The sequence below is a fragment of the Oryzias latipes genome, chromosome 18 (genome assembly GCF_053564925.1).
Source record: "Oryzias latipes strain Hd-rR chromosome 18, Olatipes_Hd-rR_3.1".
NCBI lineage: Eukaryota > Metazoa > Chordata > Actinopteri > Beloniformes > Adrianichthyidae > Oryzias > Oryzias latipes.
This window is the reverse complement of record NC_136254.1, coordinates 36721498-36737500: the sequence shown is the minus strand read 5'-3', so window position 1 is coordinate 36737500 and position 16003 is coordinate 36721498. Positions and strand designations below refer to the sequence as shown.

Below are 16003 nucleotides of genomic sequence, written 5' to 3'. Positions count from 1 at the left end.
CAATTCTATTTTTGACATAATATTTGATACCTTCCCATGTTCTGTTGCTTAATGCTGTAGGTGAGGTCTGGATACAGAACTGACACTGTTTTTTTCCAGGGACTTTCCTCATTGTGATGAACTCCATTAAAGTTTTTTCCACAGCTTCCACTTCCTCGTCACTCCATTTCCGTTTCCTGGATAAACCTGAATAAAAAACAATATTCACATAAACTTTTTCAAATAAACGATAGATAAGGAGAGACAGGTATATATATAGTGCAGTGCTATTGTTATGATAATGTAAAATTAAAAGGAAGCAACAGGAACATGAAACTGTTTTTTTTAAATGGAGCCTGGCAAAAGGAAAAAAACAAAAACAAAAAATTGAGTCTGGCAGGTCACAAACCCCAGGAGAGCATTTCAAACCATAGTGATGGCAATGTAATGTGTCCACAAAGAGGGACAATGTTTTCATGTGCAGACACCAAAATCAGATAAATACAGAAAGTTGTGTCAGTAACTGATCACCAGATCAGTGATCATCCACAGAGTGGGTTGTTCACTGATTACTACTTTGAATGTACTGACTTAAACAGTGAAAAATAGAGTTGACTATCATGATGGAAAGAAGAATAGTGGATATCCTGTGGGCTTTTAGACAAGGTAGCTGTTGTGGAGCAGAAAATAAGAGTAAGGATAAAGTGAGGAAAAAGTTGAAAGGCAGCTGGTCCTGTTAACAGAGTTTCTGATTGGACTGTTGAACAGAATCCTAAAGAGAGAGAAGATGTTTGAAGAATGGAGGAGAAACGTTCTGGTTACATTTTTAAGAAGAGGGTAGATGTGCACAGGTGCGGAAAATACAGAGGAATAAATCTGGTGAGTTACAAAGAAATTAAGAAAAGAGTAGTGGAAGCTAGACTGAGGTCAGAGGTGAACATTTATGAGCAACAGTATGCTGTCCTCTACAGAGGACAGCATCTGCTGTCATGTTTCAGGAGAACAGAGAATGTCAGAAGGAGCTGCTTTGTGTCTTTGTATATCCAGACAAAGTCTATGACAGGATCCAGCTGTGGTTTGGAGGAGGAAGTCTGGAGCAGCTTAGAATAACATTTGAGATGTTCAGGACATGGATGAGGGCTGGAAGACAGTAGAAAGATGATCTGTAGGTAGGACAAATAAGTTCAAGGTTGGGGTGGGACTGCACCAAGGATAAGCATTGAGGTTCTTCTGGTTCCTGTGATGATGGACAGACTGACAGATGAGGTTAGACAGGAATCTCTGTGGACCAATAAGTTTGCAGATGGCGCTGATCTGTAGTGAGCAGGGAGCAGGTGGAGGAACATCTAGAGAGGTGGAGATGTGCTCTGGAAAGGAAAAGGAATAAAGGACAGCTGCAAACAGCCAGAGTATCAGTGTGTAAACGAGAGGAACTCAAGAGGAGCAATGAGGATACAGGGAGCTAAGGTGGAGACGGTGGATGACTAAGTGCTTTGGGTCAACAGTCCAGAGAACAAAGTCTGAGAAAGTAATGGAGAGGCAAGCAGGTTGGATTGGGTGGAGGAAGGTTTCAGGTGTGGTATGTGACAAAAGAATGAAAGGAACTGTGAAGAAGACTGTGGTGAGAGCAGCCATGTTGTTGGCCAACCCTGCTCCTCAAGATCCACAATTCTGCCTGGTTTCCAGCTCTCCTTCACCATATTTCTGCTGATTGGCTGAATCAAGTGATTATACAACCTGATAGACTGAGCACACCTGGTTTAGGTTGTCAGCACTTATGCAGGGAGAGCTGGATACCAGGCAGGGTTGAGGGTCTTGAGGACCAGGGTTGGCCCCTGGTTTAGAGTCTCTGAGAAAGGGACAGAAGGCAGAGCTGGAGGTGTTATTTGATGATAGTATTTCCAGCGTCTAATTATCTTAAGGTATATTCTATAGAATTAGTCTGACCTCCATGAAGAAGGAAGACGATAAGGATGACAAAACTTCCTTTTAACAGGAAAACATTTATTAAACCCAAAAAGCTTTCAGTAGCAGCAAAGGTTTTGTAAGAGAGACAAAGAGTTAGAAAGTGGAAAAAAGAGAAATGGGGGGTAAAATGAATGTCTTGAGTAATCATCTGGATGATGACTGAGCAGATTCTACTTTTTGATCTAAACTAAATTTGGCTTCTAGCAAAAAGGACTAGGGGGGACACAGTTTAATAAAGAAACATAGGAACATACCATGTCCAAGAGGTGATATTCCTGAGGGCTCCACTGGCACTGGCATCTCTTCATCTGACACATAAAAACAAGACAATTGACAATTCAGTCAAATTTGAGAATTCCACTAAATTCATTTTGATCAACTACTGCATATGGAAACCAAGGCAGTGTTTCCTTGTTGGCATGGAGTTAGGAATTGTGACATCTCATAAAAATGGCAGTAAGGTAAAAAAAAAAATAAAAATAAATTGGTGCTTCACAGTGTGAACCCTTAACAATATTTGATCAAGTCTGGATTATTGGTAAATATTGTTTATTTACACACAGGAAATACTACCAATACCTTTTTCCAGCACAGTGCATTCTTGAGGGTCTGTTGAAATTTTTTCTTTCCCTGAACCTGAAGAAAAAACACATTTCTTAGAAAAGGTTGTTTTGTTGTGACATACATTTATCTACAGTGGTTACAAGAACATCAACATCACTGGTTTGTGAAAATTACTAGCAATAAAAATCCCCCACTGTAGGTCTTAGATAATCCTATTCTTTCTACAGGCTATCAGAAACCAACAGCAGTACCTGGTGGTGTACTTTGCTGGACAGTTATGTTGGCTTCGTCTTCACTGTCAGAGGGGTCCAGAGTTATTTCCTCTGAAAAAGTTACAACATTTAATAGCTGGAGTTCCATGTGTAAAATGTCTTTGATGAGATCAATGATCGGATTAGAATTGAACTGTGTTCATGGGCCCCGAAAAACGTTATAAAGTTATATGACACACTTATTACTCTCTTAAGTACATGAAACAGCCGTAGAAGAAGAAATAGCGACTTCTGTTGTAAACAAAGCTGCAGCATAGAGCAAGATGATCATCTAAATATGCTTTTATTGTTGTTATGGTTTTTATTATGGCCTGTTTGCTCATATTTTTCTAAATATGTGCGGTCAGTGCTTTATTCTTGGCTGACCAGACACAGAAGGAGGGTTATGGTCAGGCTAATACATTCTAACAACATTGAGCTGTGGATTAATTTAAAATCCATGCGATCAATGCCGCAATCTGCATCTTGACTGAACGTAATTCCAAACGGTGTGTTTACATGAAATATTTTTAGTCTGATCAGGGGTTTAATCCGATTTCTTCTGTCAATGTAACCGCAGCTAATGAAAGTAAAAATTACACAAATAGAAGAAGAAAAGTATGACTGCTTGTACAGGCAGATTTAAAAACAGTCATTTACCTTCAGGATCAATTTGAATCTCATCCAGATTTTTTCCTTTAAAGTCTGACAGATTTCCTTGCTCCAGTGCCAGCAGGACCTTACTTATCTTTGCCATTTGTAATGTCCCTTCTGGCAACCTGTAATACTGGCGGTGGACTCTGATGTCATGGCCCAAGAAGTCAGCAAGGTCGTCCATTTCATTATCTTTCAGGTTCAGGACCTTAGACATGGTTGCAACATGTTTCCTCAATTTTGTAGAAGAAAGTGCCTCTGGGTGTTTGGCTCCACAGCTTCGGGCAGTGTGACGAATGACATCTGACCCCCTGAAATAAGTGACTGCATCTGGTCTCCCAAAAAAAAAAGGGTTGTCATCAGGCACTCCACACTTGAATCGAGTCTTTACAAGAATCTCCATTGATGTCACTACTTCAGGTGTGAGGAGGATGGGTACTTTTCGCCCTCGCTTGCCCCTGATTTCAATCCGCTGGAAATGGTTGCAGAGCTTTTTTTCCAGGTCTGTTAAAGCAAGCTCCAAATCCGGGTGACTCTGGGAAGTATCCCGAAGTGTAAAGCTATGGAGGTACATTTTGGAAACCTCTCCTTCTCTTCTGCGATTGAAAATGATCACTTCACACAAAGTGATTTTGGCAAGATCTGCCCAGTGCTTCTTACTTGGTTCAGCTTCCAGGTTTGCCTGGCACTCCTTCCTTTGTTTGGCAATATAATCATGCATTTGTTTAACATCTTCTGCAAAGGGAAGCAGATGAGGAGCATTCCATTTAGCCTCACTCATATTCCTGAGGGCTTGTGAAGATACAAGTTCACTCCATTTTGTCTCACAGATTTGCTTAAACATGTGAATGTTGTTAATAGTTTCTTCATCTCCTGCAACCATGGCTTCATATTCGACTATATTTGCCATTTTCTTCAAGTTGTGTCCTAACTTAAGTGCCAAAGATGGTTTTTTGAAAGTGCTGGTTTCCTGATTGAAGCCCGCCACCATGTGAACTGCTTTAATGACATGAGGAAAATTAGATGGTAGAAAGAAGTCTGACATCCTCTTCAGCTTGCCACATCTCTTTGCCTGTAGAACAAGGCGTCCTGTCTCACGAAGTTTTTGTCTGATGTATTCATGTTTTGTTGTGTCGTGTCCATGTTTACCATAGAGGTGTTCCCCAAACTTCAATATCACAGGCTCTTTCCGGACAGCTTCAGATACTTCATCGCTATGCATTTCAAGTACCATCTTCCAAAACTGTGCACTGACATTGTCAGGAACAGGCTGAGCATAACCACAAAGGGCCTGAACTCGTGTTTTTCCAGGCTTTAAGCCTTTGACTTCCTTACTGAGATGACATCTCTTCATGTGCTTCCATAAGGACTTTCTCTTCAGATAGGCTTCACAGTTCACACAGTGCATGTAATCGCTGGTTTTTACTGGTCCACTGGTTTGCTGACGAGGGATCACCATTCCTTTTCCTTCCTTAAGGACCTTGTTGTTGTGAATACGGTTTCCCTTGTTTCTCAGTAAACTCAGCTGAATTTTTCTTTCTTTTGAACCTTTTGGACACAGGAAGGCCTTTGAAACTTCTGGCTTATCTTTATGCTTTGATTGTAAATGGCGAGAGATTTTTTTGAAAGGTTTAGAACAAAAAACACAGTAGAAGGTCTTGTCATAGAGACGTCTGCCATCTTCTTTTTTCTTCAGTGTCATGACCACAACAGAGGCATCATCTGAGGAGGCTTCCTGCTCTTTTTCAGCCAGTGGCCCAGACTGGGACATACCTCTTTTCTCTGTTTCTTTCCTTTTCTTTCTTTGTGGCTGTCTGGTGGGCTGTACAGCCGTTTCTTCATCTGTGGATCCTTCACTCTCTGTTCGAGGGATATATTCTTCCCCACTGCCAGAGGAGGATGGAGACTCCTCTGACAGACCCGGCATTTCTCTGGTAACCTAAATTAAAAAAATGTAAGATATTAGCATTTTTCTCAAACATTTAAATGAGGCTACACCAGGGGTCGGGAACCTATGGCTCACGAGCCATATATGGCTCTTTTGATGGTCACATGTGGCTCGCAGACAAATCTTTAATTATACTTTTTTTTTTCCATTAGACCAGTCCTTCTCGGGCGCGATGCGATGCCAGAGGCACGCGGTAGTAGCGGTGCTTGGAGAGAAAAATCTGTGCAAGCATTATCAGTTTACTATTATCTATTATTTCGCAGAGTTTCTACCAGCCTTAAGTATTACAATTTTTCTCTGATAACAAGCAGATTTGCAAATAAATAATCAAAAATCTGGGCTCTGTGTGAGTCTGTAAAAATGGGAGGTGAAACTTACTGGTTTAGGGCAACTCTGAAGACACAAAGTCCTTTCCCTTTCTCTGTCTGCCAGCTTCATCTGGGCTTTATTGTACTGTTTCTCACACTTTCTGTGATGTCTTTTTAGCTTCTGGAGCCGCTTCCTGAGCCTCTTTTGTTGACTTAAAGTCTGTAATGTAAAGGTTTAAAACAACTTAGAAGTTCTTAAATCATGAACAAATTTAAATATGTAAAGTACTGATGAAGCCATTAGTTTTACAATGTATAAATCTATAAATATCTGTTCATTTTACATAAGTAATGAAGGTAATAAAACCCTCTAATCCCCCGCCAGTAAAAGACCAGCGTTGGTCGAATGACTGGTCTTTTCTGCTAACAGCAAGCAACTTTCTTTTATAGCATATATAGATCATTTAAAACGGAGAAGAACCAACTTGAAAAAAAAATCGTGTTTTGGGCTTTTTCAATGCATACTTCATCAAATAAGGGGGTGCATTACTTTCACCCCCCCCCCCCCCCCATGACAACAGCTGTAAGCATGGTCCTTAGCTACTTTGATTTGTTGTTTCTCTTTCATCACTTAGCTCCACCATCAGAACCAATATCACAGAGTTGTGAAGTGCAGAGAATCAAGTAAAGAGAAAGAGAATAGCAGCAGAAGATCCAGATATTACCGTATTTTCAAGACTATAAGGCGCACCTAAAAGTCTTACATTTTCTCCAAACTGTGGGGGGGGGGGGGGGCGCCCTATGAGGCAGTGCGCCTAATGTGTTGTTGTGGGGCGTAGAAGAAGACGGCATGAAAACAGGGCATGAACATTATTTACAACATGGCTGAAGCACAGTTTTAACTGCAGCAATATGGAGGAACATGGGAGCAACTGCAGAAAATTCATGATGAATGAATCCATGGTTCACAAGTGGAGGAAGCTGCAAAATGAACTCCGACAGTCATGATGACGCAGCTGAGTTTCTGTGGAAAAATGGTGACTGACCGATGGATTAACAATCAGCTTGGAGAAGGTTCTCTGCAGTCAGACTGAGGGCAGTAACACTTACAGGAAGCTTTTTGCTTTAGTTTTATGAAACGGCGTCATCTTTCCATCTGGGGGAGGATTATGGTGCAGCAGCAACTTCCAGCGGATTACAATGAAAAGCTGTTTATCTTCCACTCATACTGCACTAAAAAGATTGCAGACAAACACATCCTGCCCAGCTGAATCACCGACATGGACGATGCGCCGCTAACTTCAGACATCCCGGTTAGTCTCAATGTCGAGAAGAACGGGAGCAGCGCAGTAGCAATACGTACAACGGGGCAGCTAAAGTCTGCTTTTATTGTTTTGGGAGGCAGTGCCAGGCGAGTTACGCCACAGTTTGTGAATGGATTGTAGAAGCTTCGGGTAACGTGTCTGCTTGAACCACTTTCAAAGTGCCAAAAAGCCGGCATTATTCAAGAGGAGCCGCACGGACACGAGACGGAGTCTGACAATGACGAAAGAGAAGCTGGCGTGTTTGATAGAAATTTAGCTGGGCTGTGCATTTCAAATATCGAAGATGAGGACTTTGATGGATTTTTGGATGCTGTTTTATGACTGAAAAAAATAAATTACAACCATCTCAGTTTTTCTCCCATTTCCTTTTTTAAACACACACTAGCATGCAAGTTTTACCTGTATGTGTTCACGTGCCCGCGCCTTCAAACCTAGTGTGCCTTTTTTATGTGTTAAATACAGAAAAATCACCCATAACTGAGACCGCGCCCGATAAAATATGGTTTTAAAGAACTAGAAACTACTGTATTTCAAAACAAGCTTTGTACATTTTCTTTAGAAACCAGAACTGCAGTAATTTGATACCTAAACCTTTAGTTGATATCCATAAAACAGAGAGTTGTCTGAGCTGCTGGTGTAGAAAGTTTCTGCATGAAAAATACAGATTTAATTCAACTAAACTTAAATTATTGAACAATTTCCAACATTTCAAATGTGAAGACCTGCTTTTGAGTTGTAAGAATAGATCTTTTACAAATTATATAAAGCTACCTACCTCTTTCTTCTTTTTGGCGATGGGTCTGCCAGTCACCTCAGCTGGACAAAAATAGAGCATCAGTGTTAATTAGACCAAACATTAGCAGAATCGTGAATTTATGGTTTTCTCTAACATTATTAAAAGACCACTGTATAAAGAAATGTCAAAGGTGTATGTGTTTACATCCCTCAGATCATGACATATAGTATGTTGTCCTTAGTAAATTCAAGACAGCTCTGCACCATAACTTTTTATGTATGTGTTTGACCTCTACCTAATATCAAATTATGGAGGAGTAAATGCTACGTTACAATCAAAAAGTATGACTGACCAGTGAATGATGGACATACATTGTAACAGTCTGGAAAAGCACAGAAAAAAATCAAACCTGTCATCATCCTTAGCATTATTATTACCACTAAATGCGGGCTCAGGAGAAACTGGTTATGTCCGAACTCCTTCCCTAGTCATTATGTAGTGCACTTTATAGAGCGTTCGCCATTTTGTAGTGCTGTCTGAATTTACAATTCCAAAATCAACTGCCCTAGAAATTTCACAGACGTCTATTCGAAAAGCCAGTGTGCATCAATGCTCTCTAAGGTTGCGTTTCTACATTTTCTATGAAATTAAAATAAAAAAATTATACTTTTTAATTAATACAAATTTGTTTACATGTATTTATAAATCCTAGTTTGTATCATCAGAACAAAGTAGATTCATAAAAAGCTTTAGTAAAATGCTCGTATTTATTGGGTTTTTTACTTTATGAAATCTGTGACAGCATATTGCTGTTTAGCAAAAAATGTATTGAGCATTGTATTAGACATACTTTTAAAATTCAGGTCACCAGATAGTCCTGCACTAGTTAGGGGATAGGGAGGCAATTCTGACATAGCCTTTGTCAAACGTTTCGAACAGTTGAGCTGGGGGCCACTGGGCACCACATGCTTTTATTGAGGCATCTAATTGTTCCATTTCTATTTTGAATCATTTGAAGGACAGGAAAAATATCATGAAACAAGGGTTAACCCATGTTTAAAAAGAGGCATCAGAGCAAGAATAGTCTGACTGCACCTTATCTTATTTTGACTTTGGTATTTTAGCAGATTAAAATGCTGAATAAAATAAAATAAACAGCCTGGTGTGAAGGCCATTAAGTTTACTATGGATGTATTTTCACTCATTACTGACTGAAGCAACAGATCATTGTACCTGCAGTCTGTGCATTCCAATACAAATGGTCAGCTATAAGAATAATTGAATAATGGACAGCGTTTTTTAATGTACTCACCCCTCCTGTCAGGACTATTTCCTCTCAAAGGTTCATCTGGTTCATCCTGTGGGCAAAAGTCATTTACGTTTTGTAAATAAATCAATAAAAATACAGCATTCATCAGTGCTCAATGAACAACGAAATGACGTGTAAAATTAAGCATTTTAATAGAGAAAAACCTTTGAGAGTAGCAACCCCTCCCCCACATTAACCCATCTGCATTATAACACAATAAGTAAAATGGCTGCCGAGTCAGTAAAAAATTAGGAAAAGCAACTGAAGCTTTTCTTGACTCCCAGAACAGCTTTAGGTATTTTCCGTCTCTAAGTTCTGGAAATTTGATACAAAATTATATTTCTTTACTACACAGTATTGGGCGTTTTTTATATTTTGCTATATTACAGCGGGACCGTGGGGACCTGCAGCCTAGCTAAGCTAGCCCAGGCTTCATCATGCAGCCTCAGCCTGGGCTATTTCATTAACAAAACCCCAGTTTTGATGGGGGGGGAAAAATCTGTTCTACCTCTACATTAAAAAAAATATTTTTTTTATCATAAGATTCCACCCTTCAAAGTACCTGGACTCCTCCAAGCTACTGTAATGCTAACCATGCATGCATTTCCAGACTGTTGCTAACACCACATGTGCCTGCTAGCCATCATGGAGGAAATTGCTAACAGTCTTCGGTTTTTAAACTGAAAAATCTACTCTTACCTCCACATCTTTAATATATTAAAATAAATAACAACTTACCATTATCTTTTGGTTAAAGTGAGGATTCTGCTTCACATGTGACGGAGAAAAATGTGGTGTGCTCAGTCAGAGTTCTGCTGAAAAAGAAACTGTTTTCTAGGGTACGTTTGATTTATTCTACAGGTCACACAGGTGATCACCACCTTTGTCTGAGTGACACGAAAAGACAGACTATAATTAAGAGGTAGAGAGAAGACAAATAATTAAGAGGTAGAGAGAAGAAACACAGCTGTTGAACATAAATAAAGACTCTTAAACTGTTAAGTAAGGAGTAAAAAAAACATGAATATTTGGGGTACGTTTGATTTAGTCTACAGCTCACACAGGTGAGCACTGTCTTGGATGTTCAGAAAGAACTGTTAAATAGTAAACAAACTGCAAAAAAGAGATAAACAAAACAAACTAACAAATTGGTGGTACAGAGAAGTAATCCAGCTGTTAAACATATGCAAAAATGATTAACCAATTAGTTAAGAAACGTTTTTTTAAAACAGAATAAAGTGGCGGTCCGCTACACCCAAATGTGTCTCTGAGCCCCTTATTTTACACATGGAACCCTGCATTACGAACACCGAAATCTGGAAATCTGGCTACACTAATGATAATTTGGTTTTGAGTCGCTAAAAGGTTCAGCATTTCACTGTTTGTGAAATCCATCCTGAATTAAAGCTTAACAAAACGCTCCACATCTGTCATCTTCAAGCATGGCTCAGATAAACAGACAACCTAGGTATTTTTTCTTATTAATGTATGACTTTTTCGTCGTCAATTTAAGTCAGGGGTGTCAAACTCAAATGCACAGTGGGCCAAAAACTCAAAACACACATAGGTTGTGGGCCGAACAGGATAAACATTTATTGAACCAACTAAAACAAAACTTTTTTTGAACGTGAACATGAATCCAAACAGACAGTATACAATAGAGGCCTATCATTCAAAAAATAATTAAACTTAAAATATCTTGCTCTCCATTCAAATAGCCTCTCCTGTCATTAAAACTGAACATTTGAACATGCTGGAGAGAAATCTGAAAATAAAAATGGTTCTTTAAGTAAAAATTAAAATCTTAACAAATCAAAACATTCCATTTTTTTGCACTTATGCCAGTTTGTTAGAGGTTGATGCTTGGCCTCTTTTCTTGGCAACAAGTTCATTTATGTTTGGGCTTAGGTTCTGTGCTGTGGAGATTCTCAGGATGGACTTCAGGTCTTCATCTGTGAGACGACTCCTGTGTGACGTTTTGTTCATTTTCATCACAGAGAACAGCTGCTCACACATATATGTGCTGCCAAACATGCACAGGGTTCGAGCTACATGTTGACGGAGCTCGGTCATTGCCTCAGGAATGAAGTGAATGAACTGTGCGGGCCCCACAGTGTCGTACTTTGCCTTTAACGTCGCGTTACATTGCAGCTCTATCAGCTCCATCTGCATCTCTACAGGTGCAGTTTCCACGTCGACAGTGAACGGGTTCCGAAGCAAATCGAAATTACTTTTCTGTGCGTCAAAGTCGCCAAAGCGCCGGACGAACTCAGTGCGAAGTGCGCTCAATTTATCAGCAAAGTGGTCATTTGGGAACACCGTAGTAGCGCTAAGCTGCTTCAAGATTACTTGGCAACAGGGAAAGTGAGGCAAGTTGCATTGCTGCATTTGCGCACCAGACAATTGCCCGGCCGCTCCCGCGGTAGTCAGAGTTGCCGTGGCAGCTGCTGTCTCTCTATTGGCGCTTCATATCGCCGGGCCATTAAAAAAGACATATAAAATGATCTCGTGGGCCGGATATAATTGTTGGCCGGGCCGGATGTTGCCCGCGGGCCACCAGTCTGACACATGTGATTTAAGTGTTTTAAAGTAATACATTTACTACTTTAAAATGTGTACATTTATGAGATAAAAGTAAAAAAATTCAGCCGATGAGTTTTTATTGTAGTGAGGAAGTAGGGAGACAATTCAGACATAGCTAGCGAGTATGGGTGGGGGAGGGTATAGTCCTAATGGGGACATAAAATATCAGGGTCTGTGTGTGAAGTAAAAGTGACAATAGAAAAAGGGAGGGAAACGATCCATCGGTATATTGCTTAAGCTAGTAACATTAAAACTTTTTTTGTATATTCCAGAAATACATTTATAATGCAGTTTAGTCGTTTTTTACTAAAAGAATTCTTAGTCTACTTGACAATTACTGAGATATTTGAGATAAAGTAAAAACTATAGCCTCAATGGGGACTCAAAGTGGTAGGATCTGTGCACTAACTTCAGCCTGTAGAAAAGCAGGGACAATAAGGAGTGTCTTTGTTGCACAATCTATAGACAGAAAAAAATATCTAAACAAAGTTAAACAATTGTCAATATGATAAAATCAAATGTGTCAAAAACCAAGGTAGAATTGCGCAAATCTTAGGACAGTTTTAACTGAAAGAGTAAAATATTCATGATATAAACACACAAAAATAGAAACTATCAACACTCTTAACCCTGACTTCTTTAACCTAGTCACATTTCCTCGCTACCATACTCAAAAATTAACCTACTGGATTCACTAAATTCCCTACCATACTTTTACTATAATGTGGTAGTTGATTGGGCCAAATCTAATTCTTTAAGATAAAACCAAAAATTCTGTGGCCACTTACTTGAGATATTGCCCATCATCAAAATCTATAAGCTCTTATATTGACGGTCATTAAAGAACAGGAGTGGAGACCAAGGGTCACATTACTGCCTGTATTCCAATTAACACTGCTCTAACTGGCTGGACACACATGATCTAGGTGTCAGAATCAGAATCTTTATTGTCATTGTACATGGGGATACAATGAAATTGCAGCAGCCTTGAAGTGGTGAAATTAAATTAAATAAAATAAAAATAGAAATAGAAATATTGTATTTACATCTCTACCAAAAAATAAACAATATGTACAGAAACTGTTAAATATTAAATATGTATGGACAAAATAGAATGGAATGAGATGAGTTGGGTAGTGGTGAGTGATTTAGTATTTGTAAAAAATCAGAGTACGGTGTGGTTGGTGGAGGTATATGTATTCCGTATGGTAATTGCCTGTGGATAAAAGCTGTTCCTTAGTCTATTTGTCCTGGTTCGGATGGACCTGTACCTCCTTCCAGAGGGCAGGAGGTTGAATAGAGGGAAAGCAGGATGGGTGGAGTCAATGATGATGCTAGTCACCCTGCTAAGGCAGCGTGACTCTGGAGGGTGACTGCCATTCTGCTTCAGTGCAGTGGGAGAACCACACTGTGATGCCATAGGACAGAATGCTCTCGATGGTTGAGCGGTAGAAGGTTACCAGCAGCTCCTGGCTCTTCTTCCTAAGTATTCTCAGGAAGTGCAGGCGCTGCTGAGCCTTCCTGCTCATGGCCATGGTGTTGTCAGACCATGTGAGGTCGGCCGAGATGGTAGTGCCCAGGAGGGTGAAGCTGTGGACCCTCTCCACACAGTTTCCATCGATGTAGAGTGGGGGTGGATCTGTTCTATTTTTTCTGAAGTCCAGGATGATCTCCTTGGTCTTGGTGGTGTTCAGGATGAGGTTATTAGCCTGACACCACCTTGACAGTTTCAGGACTTCATCTCTGTAGGCCGTCCCGTCGTCTCCAGAGATCAGCCCCACCACAGTAGTGTCGTCTGCAAACTTCACTATGGTGTTGGTGGTGTGGGGTTTGTCTGCAGTCTGCTGTGTACAGTGTGTACAACAGAGGACTCAGCACACATCCCTGTGGGGAGCCTGTGCTCAGCATCCGGTTGGAGGAGAAGTGGGGACCAAGTTTGACTGTCTGTGGTCTGTTTGTGAGGAAGTCCTTGATCCAGGAGCAGGTGAGTGGGTGGAGTCCTAGGTCAGACAGTTTGCTGACCAGAATGTCAGGAATGATTGTGTTGAAGGCTGAGCTATAGTCCACAAAGAGCACCCTGGCGTAGGTGTCTCTGTGTTCCAGGTGGCTCAGCGCAGTGTGGATGGTGATGGATAAAGTATCGTCCGTTGATCTGTTTGCTTTCTAAGCAAACTGGTCGGGGACGAAGGTTGGAGGAAGGGAGTCTTTGATGTGTCCCAGGAGCAGCCGTTCCAGACACTTGGTGATGAATAATAACTGTTAGTAGGCAAGGATATCTGAAAAACGCAGCGTTCCCCATTCACAGATTCATCCTTTTACACCAGGGCTTTAGCTCCAAACAGTTTATATTTTTTTGACTACCGTAACTCTTCAACCGTTGACGCAGTTAGTGTAATTCTAGTGGGTTCTGGAGTGGGAAAAAGAAGTCTTGCGCTGATATGCAGCTCTTCACAGTAGTGAAGTGCTTATGGGATCTAGGTAAATTAGCTGATTCAGTTGTAGAGAAAAGCACCTTTGCGCTGTGACAAAACACTTTACAAATGGTGCAAAGCTGGTATGAAAAGCCGATTTTCCCCACACCAGATTCAGTTGATTCATGGTGATCGCATAAACAATAAAATATTACAGTATGTCAAAAGAAATTTTATTGAGGTGTGACCAACGACATCTCTGGTGTTAAGGGGTTGAAGCAACCTGTGTTGAAGAAGAGTCATATTGAAAACATGCAGGACTGACTACCCTACAGACTAGGGTTGGAACTAGTGTCAACCTTCATCCATCCAGTTGTAGCTGCACTTGATATTCTAACATTTGCTTTATTCAATTTATCTCTGCACACTTTTGTTTTTAGTCTGGCTACATAAATAATAGAGACAGTACATCAAAACTGTTCTACTCTGAAACTTATTACAAATGTGCTGCACAACTGCACAACGCTGTTCTGTTTCCAGCAATCCAGCATTTTTAAAGTATTGAAAAAATAACCTGTATTGAATTAAATTGCATGAAAGCATATTAAGTTGCTTATAAAGAGCCCTCCTTTAGTGTAACACACAATTAAACATCACAGTACAAACAATAAAACAGAACCATATCTTAAAGGTTGACATGGTAATTTGAGTTCGAGAAGTAGACACAAAATGCTAGGGTCTGTGTATTCACCATGTGTAGCTATTTAGAAAAGGAGGGAAAAACTGATTAGCTACAGCGCTTAAAATAGACAGATTAAGGCTTCATCAAATTCATGAAATCTGAATGTAACTCATATTTAAGCAAGTTATTTAAAGTTCCATTTTTGGAAAGATGTCTATGTGGGGCAAAAACTTGGATTGGTGCACAAAATTAAAAGTGGTATAGTCTTAGTGGGGACACTAAATGTCAGGGTCTGTGTATGCACCAGAACTGACTACTGAGAAAATGAGGGAAAAATGGATTAGCCACAATGCTTAAATTAGCCAGATTATTGCTTGTAAATTAGCTAAATCTGGATGCAACACATATTTAGGTAGGTTATTGAAGTTCCACTCATGAAAAAACAATATGTGGGACAAAAACTACAATAGGTCTGCAAAGTTAAAAGTGGTATAGTCTTAGTGGGGACACAAAATGTCAGGGTCTGTGTATGCATCCGAACTGACTCCTCAGAAAAGGAGGGAAAACCCTATTAGCTACAATGCTTAAGATGGCCAAGTTAATGTGGATGTAATAAAGATTTAAGTAAGTTATATGATGTGTGGGACAAAAACTCAAATAGGTTTTGGATGTGGTTATGTCCAAGTGGGGACATAGAATGTCAGGGTTTGGGTGTGCATCAGGAATGAATCTTGAAAAAGGAGGGAAAAAAACAATAAGCTAAAGGTAGCCAAATAAACCAACTAATTTAAATTTAAAAAATGTAAACAAAGCAAACCTTATTCTGCTTACTTAATGAGAAAACAAGGACACAATTTGGAGGGGTGCTAAAAAACGTGGGGACATGCAAAGCTCAACTGAGATGGATAGTGCCGTGTGAAGGGAAAAAAATCTAATTTAATTGTAAAAATAATATAAGATTCAATGTGGTTTAACAGTTTATCAGACATAATTTTTAAATATTGCAGAAAGCAATGAAGTTCAACAAATGACTAGTTCTGACATCAATGTCACTAAGGTCCTTCAACTTAAATCCCAAGTGCACGGAGAAGACTCGGAGGCTAATTAGGCAAGGCAAGGCAAGGCAAGTTTATTTGTATAGCACAATTCGTACACAAAGTAATTCAAGGTGCTTCACAAAACAGAAAAATGCATTAAAATCACAATACATCATAGAAATAATCAACGTAAAATTTACTTTAAAAGAAAAAAAAAAAAAATATTGAAAATTGATTTAAAAATAAAG

General features: G+C 39.7%; 1 protein-coding gene across 11 annotated transcripts in view; it reads right to left on the bottom strand.

Annotated features, from left to right (window-relative positions):
* plod3 (procollagen-lysine, 2-oxoglutarate 5-dioxygenase 3) overlaps window positions 1-16003 on the bottom strand; it is a 46239-nt gene that overhangs the window by 6082 nt on the left and 24154 nt on the right. The window contains exons 1-9 of one of the 11 annotated variants that reach the window (XR_013651331.1): window positions 9781-9875; window positions 9046-9091; window positions 7773-7813; window positions 5743-5892; window positions 3423-5355; window positions 2763-2834; window positions 2527-2583; window positions 2202-2255; window positions 1-186 (exon numbers count right to left, since the gene is read on the bottom strand). The exon at window positions 1-186 is cut by the window's left edge and continues 636 nt beyond it. The exons of 7 other annotated variants lie outside the window; for them this stretch is intronic. The gene's annotated coding sequence lies outside the window, so the exon portion shown is untranslated. Of the gene's footprint in view, window positions 187-2201; window positions 2256-2526; window positions 2584-2762; window positions 2835-3422; window positions 5356-5742; window positions 5893-7772; window positions 7814-9045; window positions 9282-9780; window positions 9876-16003 lie in introns of those variants that run through there. 3 more of the 11 variants (XR_013651333.1, XR_013651330.1, XR_013651332.1) reach the window with 3 other exon arrangements.